Consider the following 10,630-nt stretch of genomic DNA (forward strand, 5'->3'; position numbering starts at 1 on the left):
CCCAGTTGTCTTTATCTAGATCTAATCCTGATATTTAAGACGAATAAAATGACCAGGTGTTAGTGAGAGTAGCTCCATTGCGATGTAGTTACAGCACTGAGTTAAGGCAAATTGCCGTATTAGCTTTTGTAGCTTTCCTCACTCGTTAAAATCCCTATACGCTTTTCCTGAGCGCAGGTTGGACATCCACTTTACGCTGTGCGAGCGATTGTGAAACAAACACAAGTGCTACAATTCAGCCACAAGCACATACTACACCTGCAATTACCCAAAATAAAAATAGCAAACCGCCTGCAGTACAGAGAGAGAATCTGAAACATTGGCGCCGGTGTTAAGCGCTGGCGTGTGTGAGGCTACACCGGAGCGTCGCTGTACATCAGGTTAGGAGGGCAACCGTTGTGAGTGAAATTACAGCCGATGGCGCTACCTGTTGCGAGGCGTTTGTTACAGAAATGGCTCTCTTGCTGCGGGAGGATATTGAGCGATGAAGAAAAGGATACAGCGCTAGAGGATGTTTGCTGTTCTACCCAGGCCAAGTTCCCCCGCTCCGGAGTGGACAGATCAGATGCAGACGAGATTAGATTTCATTTAAAAGCCTTTCCTGTGCGCTAATGGCATGAGGCCTCTCGTTTCGGGGGCCAGAGTAAGGTCAGTGGCGTGGAATTGAATGCCCCCAGGATAATCTTGGATCTCACATCCCGGGGAAGTGGCGCAGGCTTTAAATTGGCACAACTGCACATACGTATTGAAATCGGCCTGCGACCGCAAGGTAAACTCACAGGATACCATATCACAAAGCAATATTTTGCTAGTACATAGATAAGTATGTGCTCTATTACACATATTGCTTCTGTAACAGAATTTTAAATAAGCATCCAAATAAATCCTGTTATTACGGCTGCTGGTGAAGATCTATACCAAAATATCGTTTTTGCAGACTTGGCTTGACCTCCAACCAAGTAAATGAAAAACAAAAGTGTCCTGACTTTTGCCTGAGCTAACATTTAGAATAAATTCCTTTTCTTTCCACATCTGAAATCAATTTTACATTGCTGAAATTTTGACATTCTCTACACTACTGTATATATTTCTTTCCTTAATTGAAGTGTCTTTCACTTTTCAATGTTTCTCTACCAGAACTAAAGGTCTAGCATTTTAAATTCCTCCACAAGTGAAAAGGGAGAAAAATCACATTTCAATCCACTGAAAGTCGCAGTGCATACCTCTACATTTACAACCTAATCTACTGATGGAAAAACAGCATTACTGCCACATTTATAAAGAATAAGTTTACAGCAAGAAATGAGTTCTCACTTTGATTATCAGCATCATCCATATCAGTCTCTGTCTCATCACTTGAGGTAAAAATCACTCCCACAATTTAAACCCGAGCCTCATCATCATCTCTTTTCTGTTCACACTAACATCAGTGGGGGGGAAAAAAAATCACCGATTCATCCGGTGAATAAATTCCTTGTTATCAATGTCTTTATTAGGTTATTTAAATGTTTTAAAACTGTCGTCTGTAGTAAGCGTGTAAGCGCTCTTCTCTGTTTTGATGATGATGTGACAGCACAGGAACATAGCGGCCATTTTGACAGCCGGAATCTGATTACAGGCTAACTTAATCAGACTCATGACCATTTCGCTATGGCATGTAGCTATCCAACATGCTGTGAAATTTACTGTGTGAAGAAGTCACAGTTAGCTAGTGAGGTTTAAGACAGACTGTTCTTACCACCATGTTTGTTAAACACAACACAATCTTTGCAGGCAGACACCAAGGCAAGGTCAGAAAGTAGCCTAAATAAAAACATTTCCACATTGTTTTGGTGAAATAGATTTTCTGTTTTCTTAAAGTAGAGATTTCAAAGTATATTTTTGGTCAAAACGTGATTATTATTTTTTTGTTTTTTTGTTTTTTTTTTTACTTTAGCTGCGACAATATTCGACATGTATTCCCAGGCCATGTTCACAAAAGCACGGCCTGCCAGAGGGGCGTTAGGAGTATTATAAGCCTTGTGTTACAGTTTCTGATTCAGGACGAGTTATTTTGCATAAACATGATTTTGCAAGATCTTGTCTTTCTAAATAACCACCTAAAATAGAAAACGCAAAAGCAACAACAACAAAAACTGTCATCAAATGAGGCGAGACTGGGGCTAAGAGACGGCTGACGAGGGTGGTGCATGTGGCCTTTCGAAACCTTTGAGAAAAAGAAAAGTTAATGCTGTTTCTTGCCAGTATGATTGTCTATTGTTGCAGTTAAGAGCCACGGGACGCTGAGTGTTCTATCATCTCATAACACACAACTGCGCTGCCATGACTAAGGTTTGGGAAATCACAGTTAGACTTTTAATTCTGTCCAGACGTTAAACTGGCAATTTTCTTTTTCAAGGAATTATCTCTATTTCCCGAGTTCGTCCCAGGTGTCGAATCAACTTCAACGAAAATAAGATATCCTTTCCATAGTTTCTTGGCAAGAAGTATTAATTTAATAAGGGTGTATTTCAGAGACACTTGGCTAAGTCATTTAGAGAGAATTAAGTCCTTTTCATCCAAACTTGAGATTAGTGAAGCATAAGTGAATTGTTTGAGGAAGAAAATATTGAAAGGCTTTAATGGAAACTTGAATTAGATTACTAAAGAGAGTAGTTGAAGGCCCATAAGAATTTCGACCAAATGTGACATTATCTCAACATGCAGCAGACTTTTAATTTCGGTCTATTTTTTTCCTCCTTAAGAGATACAACTCATTTTTATTGTTTTATTTAATTGCATTGCAACTTCAGAGGCTGTGTGACTTCTATAGTCAGATTTCTGCTCAAAAATGTGGCATGACCGAAATAGACAGTAATAGACAGTTTGACAATCTACCCCGTTTAATTCTGCGTAAAGAAAAAAAGTGATATAAACTTCCTGCCAATAATTGAGAATGAGGTTCCTTTTTTTCTTTAACTTTCTGACTGACAAACTTGCCTCAAAGATATACAGGGGAATAAAGTACCTAAAGGAAGTGTGTGTTTTGTAGTGAAATGTACTGACCAGTTATTCAGACGTAATTCATTCAATCTGCTCTGGGAGTCGGATCAAAATTCGGAGAGAGTGAGCTGTGAGGTATCCAGTAAAACCACTTTCCATCTTAGTATTTTTCTTCTTATTAATTACTGGAGACTATGCTAATGTAGTGTATAGTAACAGACAATAGAGTATGAATGAGAAAAAAAAAAAAATATATATATAAATATATACAAAACGTATCATTCTGAGGAGAAAACATGACCGTGTATATTTGTGCATGCCACTGCACACTCATTCTGCTCCTCCCCAGGATTCTTCAGAATGGCCGATTCCTCTGAACCACTGGCACCGGCCCCGTGGAACCAGACGGCACTTTAAGATTTTCCAGCCGAGTCCTGGAACCAAGTCAGCTGACCCGTTCCAAATGCACCCCTGAACCATGCATCAAAATAGCACCGTAGTCAGTAGCTCAGTGGGCCTGGGGCCTGGGAGCGGGCATGGCCAGACCTCTGCAGGCCTGGGTGAACATGTCACTTTGATTTATGTGACGTGTGACCCACACTGACCCCCGTTTCTAGGCATGTTGGCTGAAGCGTCTCCCCTGGCTAGTGTCCACCTGTTCTCTTGTCCGAAATTATCCTTCACAACGTCAGGCACAGGATGAGCAGGGGCAGTGCCAGTCTGATCTCGGGTCAGTGATCACAAGGCTCAGATCAGAAATAAAAAGAAAGAAGAGGATCCTACATGAACACGTAAGGCATACAATAGCTAATAATAGCAAACTTCATTGCTGGGGGATGTGAAAGCAGTCCATAACTCAGTCCATATCTTGCAGACCTGGCAACCTTTGCGCATTTTGTGTAGGAGCTCTGCATTTTAACATCAGATGCAAGTTAGCACTTGAAAATATTCAAACAAAGAGTCTTCTCTCCCCCTCCCCTGAAGAAAAAGGACAGATGAGCCAATCTGAATGAATCTGGAATGACTGACAGGTGTGTAGATATCACGTTAAGCTCGACAATATTAACTGAAGCCCCGCCCCCTTCCCTTCGTCTCACATTAGCAATCTCTCGTCTTGATTTTCTCTTGAAAGATTCAGCCTCTCTTTCTGTCGAGGTACATGGAGAATGTTTTTGGTTCATTAATGAGAAATAAAATCTATGACTTAGCTAACATTTATTAACATTTTTTTAGGCCTTCAACAACGTGTCTAATCAAACAATTGTACAACCATTTGTAAAAGTAATTTGCGAAAAAGTGATGAAATTGTCGTTTGCTTTCCTGCATACAAACAACATGGTCAAGCCCGTCGTGGTAGAAACTGGAGTGTGTGTATATACAGAGTTTACGGTAACCACCAGACACAGGGTGCCACTCGTCTCCACTGAATTGCTGTATGTAACATCTTTTTCCTAGTATAAAAGAAAAGAAAGTAAACTTTTTTACTTTCCACCCTGGCAGAGCTACTCTTTGGGGTTGGAAGGATTCGCGTCCTTAAAAGTTGGCGTATTAAAAGTGCAAGCCTTGCCTTGTACATACAATACAGTTAGATCGATTATTGCTAACTATGCTAAATCATAGATATCCAGATGCACGCTAATCCACAGTACACGACACAACTGCACTTCAATTAGTTGTAGCAGCAGGTTATGTTTTTATAATTGTGTTTCATGGCAACCCAGGCGTTTATCCGTTTCGCTTTCATGTTCTGGTGAAGTTTGAAGAGGATAGAGAGTTGAAACTGGGATGAAGTCTTGCTTGGGTCCAGCCTTCTCAGCAGGGGTTATAATTAGGTTCCCTTCAAGTTCCACTAGCTTGTCCAAGTGGAAAAAATGGTGAAATGGAGACAATCGTTTGCCATCGATACCCAATTATAGGCCTGGAACACGTACTTATAAACTCTCGCACTCGTGTCAGAATCGTGGTTTGGTCTTTGAAATATGTCTGGAACAAGTGCGGGTCAATACAGGAAGTATATCAACGATGAATCAGACAGTCTCAGATCTTCAGTGGAGTTGTTGAGAACTTGTGGGATGCATCATGCAGTGTATCATCAGAGAGTCACGGCATCTGTGGGTCTAATAAGAACCTTTCCTTATCAGTCTCCAATGGCTCCTGGTGAAATATCATAAATCCTCAAGCTAAATATTCTTACTTATAATACTTTAAATGTATTGGCACCCACCTGTCACCTCACCTGTCAGCCATGTTTCAGCCATATAGGCCCGTCTGTGCGCACTCCTTGGATATTACAGTAAGTGGTACGAGGGTGCCAATACATTTAGAGACTTGTCACACTAAAGTTATGCTCCATTGGTGACTTTTTTTAAAACTCATTAATAAACTCAAACCATTCAGAATGTGTAAGGACGACATCGCTGGCTTTTGTTTGGATTTCATTCAGATGAAGTCGTTAGAAACGATAATTCAAACCCTTTCAGCAAAATTATTAGGAATTTGCAAGCATATGAATCTTTTTATGAATCCTAGCTAATTTTTAAACATTAATAGTATTTTTATTCTGTATATTAGTAGTAGTAGCAGTAGTAGAAGTAGTAGTAATAATAATAATAATAATAGTAATAATAATAATAAAGGAGATTATTTTTTGATATTTTTATGCAAACAAAATGGGTGAATCATGATGAATTGCAGTCGTAGCTTTAATTTTTAATTTCTTCTTCTTCTTCTTCTTCTTCTTTCCTATGTGATTACTATACAAAAAAACAGTATGTCCTTCTGTGCTTTGTGTGGAGCTATTAGTAAAATATTATTATTATTATTATTATTATTATTATTATTAAAACTCTGTGTGTAGGAGTGATTACACAAATATTTTAGTACCATTATTGCATGTGATTATGACATGTAACATCCAAACAAAGTAAAATGATGTCAATCAATTTCACTATATATTATATACAGGAATTCAAATGAATCTGTAGGCATAAGACTTTGAACACATACTCTATCTGTATGGAAAGTGTGTATTTTTTGAGGCCTGGAGCTGTAAATCATGTGACACCGGGTGGCACTGATCTCCCGCAGTCGTCCTGTAGGTGTTCTTTAATATCACTGGAAGTGACATGCCTTGACAGTTAGCATTTGCACATCAATAAGAGAACGCGGTGCTTTGACCCAATTACGGTGGTGGAGATGAGCGAGGCTGAGCCGCGCTGAGATCCGCTCTGCCTGCTGGGGTCACACACAACCGACACACTTCACACACATGCTTCAGTTCTCCTCTCACACACTCGAGGTCAGCTAGTGGTCAGGGGATAAGAGTGAAAGAGAAAGAAAGAGAGAGATGCCTTTGTCTTCCTGATCTTGTCACCAACCAAATACACATCTATATATGTGTTCATACTCAGTCACTGCAGCTGCCTCACACACACACACACACACACACACACACCCGGAGCAGTGGCCCGCCAATCAGCCCAATCTCGCTCTCCTTCACCTCAGAGCTGAGCAGAGGAACACTTCTCCATGCCTTGTTAGATCTATCATCCCTTTAATTAATAGTGTTTTTACGCCAGCGTCTGAACTGTGTCATTTCCATTATTGGAAAACCCAACGCGATTAATGAATAATTTTCATTTTTGATCCATTATATCATGCCGGTTGATCTCTTTTCCGCCCGGCTGAGTGATAGCGTCGTTTTCTGCCCCTCGATCAAATTTAATTTGGCCCCCTATTATATTACAGTGTTGCGACTCAAGTGTCAATTTTTGCCAGGCAATTAGAAACTAGAACCTGTGAAGCTGAGTTTGATAGGCATTGTAATTGGATTGTGTCAGTGATCGCTTAAAACGCTTATAGGTCTGTTCTCTCTCTCTCTCTCCCATTTTTTTCTTTCTCTCCGTCCTCATCTTGCAGCAGCAGCAGCAGCAGCAGTAGCAGTAGCAGTGCTGGCTATATGTATAAACTTCAGAACAAACAGAAACTACGTTTGCAGGAGGCAGAGGAAACGCTGAGAGTGCTTGCCTCGGCAAAAAACTTTTCACCTCTTCTCATGACTCGTCATTTTGACCCCTTGTGGGAAGGCGTATTTCTGCTTTTACGGTTCTTCCTGCCAGGGTTTGGGTGACGTGAACAAGGAATAAAACACTTCAGAATGTTCTGTTATAGGAAAATAATCAACGATGGCATGGTGTGATGAAGCGGAGTCACTCTTACCACTCTAAAGTTGACTATTTTCCAATAACAGCACACCCTGAAGTGTTTTATTCCTCTTATACGACAGCAATTTGCCAATGCTGACGGTTATTTATTTATTAAAGACTACCACAGTGTACTTTTTATTCATTTATAGTTACATTTAATGTTGTGGAACGTCCGTGAAACAAGTTAGTTCCTGTTCTCGCTTCCTGTTAGCGCTTGTTTTTTCTCTCTCTTGAGGTAAATAAGCCAAATAACTGCCGCTTGTCATGGTTTTGAGAAAGCGCAAACTCGTCTTTCCTGAAGATTTCAGAAAAAATGAAAGTTACGGCTTAACCGCTGACACTGGAGACTCCTTCCATAAATGTAACACACAGAAAACTCAGCGATTACACACTTTTAAAAAAAACAAAAAACACTTATGAGGTTCACCCACTATAAAAGTCCCTGTGTTACTATAGAAACGATAACATATTAGCGCATTAATATAAACCTGTGATATTTTACAGAAGCTGACACTATTGTCAGAGATGCAGTTAAAGAAGATTAATCAACACCTTCCAACCAAACAGGATCGAGAATTCAACATCGAGAATGATTCAGAAATCTATTATATGTGGCAAGAGTTAAATCAAGAGTTCAAATGTTAATCATTTTACATAATTATATAAGTATTACAGCTGAGTTCATTTCAGTTAGGACAGATTGCGCAATATTAGTATTGAAATTCAACTTTATGTGTGTGTCTATGCGTGCGTGTGTGTGTGTGTGTGTGTGTGTGTGTGTGTGTGTATGTGTGTGTTTGTAGCAGGACTCATTAAACTATGCTGAGCTCCTGGCCTAATATGCAGAAACTCTCTCTCTCTCTCTCTCTCTCTCTCTCTCATTTTTTGTATTTTCAGTTGAAAAGGTAAATTAAAGCTTTCCAAAGGTGTGATTTCTCTCTCTCGCTCTCTCTTTTTACATCTCGGCACGACAGGAACTGTGACACAGAGTGCAGTGGCCAAATTAATGAGCACTTCCTGCTGGGAATTTCAGCAGCAGATTACAGCTCTCCTGAAACGAGCCGTGCCCTGATTTGAGCCAAAGCCGTGCGCTCTGTCTGACACACACACGTATACACACACACACACACACAGTGAGACAGAGAGAGTGAGCGAGGTGTAGGTATGACACGGTGGCTAGTGTTTCTGTGGACTCGACTGGTGCTCGGCTGTGTGTTCGCTCCTCACAGTAGGAGCATTAGATTCGAAATGACAAATGCTTTCAGCGCAGTGCTTTCAGCTGGAAATGCAGGTGGCTTTGTTAGAAATGCACTCGGGTCAGGAAAGGTATTCCTCTGCATGTAATTACCTGTCTTTCTTGGCATACACACCAAATGAATTTTTTTTCCTTTTCTTTTTTTCCTTCTTTTTTTTTTTTTTAAACTTTCCAGCGGGAGCTCCCAGCATCTGATTTGTCTTTTCCTCCACCTAGGAGGGTTAAATTATACATTCGCTAGGATGAGCCGGAGAAGTTGCATATTCACACACGTATTACATCCGTTTTGGTTGTTTTTTTAGTCGTTCTTCATATTTTAGATCCATCGATCCACAGATACCTTGAAGTCAAACATTTACAAACTGATACTCCTGACATGTTTCTACTAAAGACCTCATGTAATAATAGCAACGTTGTGTAATAACAGTCATATAATAATAATAATGCCCTATAAATGACAAATAATAAAATAAACAACACCCACAGCAAAGTCATGGTTCATACTGATATCTCGTCTACAGTATGTATATGCTAAATATACTGCTGTTGAAGTCTCAATTCTGATTAAGGTGTTGATTAATTTTCTTAAACAGCAGCTCTGATAGTAGCGCAGCTGCAAATCCCAGGTTTATATTAATGTGCTCGTTCTAATACGTTACCGTTTCTATAGCAACGACTCATTCACAGGGACTTGTTTAACAATCGCTTCACATAATCTAAGTTTACTAATAAACTGATAAGGAAACGTGTTGCTATTTAACAAAGATAAAACATCTCATCGTTGATATGGTGAAGTCTATTGAACATTAAAGGAAGGAGTCTCCAGTGTCAGCGCTTTGTAACAGCCCGAGATGAAGCTGTAACTTAATGAAAGACTTCAGAATGTTGCGTTTGGCAATTTTTATCTTATTAACTTCAAGAGAAAGCGAGGGAGGGACTGTTTATACATTAGCTGCTATTACGCTAGTGATAAGAGCAACTATTAGTGTAACCATAAACAGATAAAAAGTACAAAGTCATTATTTAATAAGAAAAATATATATAATTGCTGACAAATTGCTGTGGTATAAGAGGAATAAATCTCTTTACAGAATTTTAAAGGAAAATTGTCGATTTTGGGGTGATAACAGTATTTTATTAATTCATATTAACTTTTCTTTGATAAAATTTTAATTGCCTGGTCCACCTGGATGACCGAGTCGCCTAAAAATAGTACAGAATATAGTCATTGACTAATGCAACATATTTCCCCTTGGAAAAACATTTTTTAAAAATGTGTTTTAGAAGCAAAATTTGATCCAAAGTCAATCATGCTTGGTTTCACCATCTGCCATTTTGATTCTGATGTCAGGTGTGTTAGTTTCAGCAAACTGTTTCAACTTAGGTGATTGTTTAATTGCACATTCACTAATCAGATATAATCAATGACACATACTATAATTCGACAAGTTCTGACACTTTGTTAAAATTCCCATGACTCAATTCGTAAGGTTAGGAATATGGTTAGTGTTTGTAGATTTTTTATGACTGCATGTCGAAGGACTAAAAAAATAATGGTCTTGTTTTGTATGAATTTCTCAGGAGATCTGGATTCTCTTTTGCCGTTCTCTTTTTGCGTTGTTTTTTCTTAAAGTATCTCCCTAAAGTTCGGAGGAAGTTCCTTATGGTCTAAATCTGAAACTCTAGAAAGCTGCTTTGTGATGTAAAAACTTGGAAAAATGAGCTTCTTCAAGGGGAAGTGTGTATTTGAAGACGTTAAGAGAGTGCAATGGGCCACAAGATGTGCTTGTTCTGTTGCTCTATAAAAACTTGTGTAATTTTAAACCATAAGTCTAAACTAGAAATGGCCTAGGAACCTCTCTACATAGTCGACTTCATTAAAAATGCCTGGAACCATGAATATTCATGGATATGCAAATTTGAAACACTACCAAGTCCTTCCACCATCCTAAATATCTAGTTAGCTAGTTATTTAACAGTAGCCAAACGTGTTACCATAGCGACTGAGAGATTGTTTGTCACTAACATTAGCTTACCAGCAGTTCTGTAGCTGTGGTTTCAATGTATTATATGATTCTCTGACAATTTGCATAATAGATCTGATTGGTTCAATCATTTGAGCCAGTGTTATGACGTCACAATCAGTTTTATACCGAAGTAAACAGGAAAAATGTGAATTTTCATCTGT

This window comes from Pangasianodon hypophthalmus, chromosome 10 (assembly GCF_027358585.1).
Source record: "Pangasianodon hypophthalmus isolate fPanHyp1 chromosome 10, fPanHyp1.pri, whole genome shotgun sequence".
NCBI lineage: Eukaryota > Metazoa > Chordata > Actinopteri > Siluriformes > Pangasiidae > Pangasianodon > Pangasianodon hypophthalmus.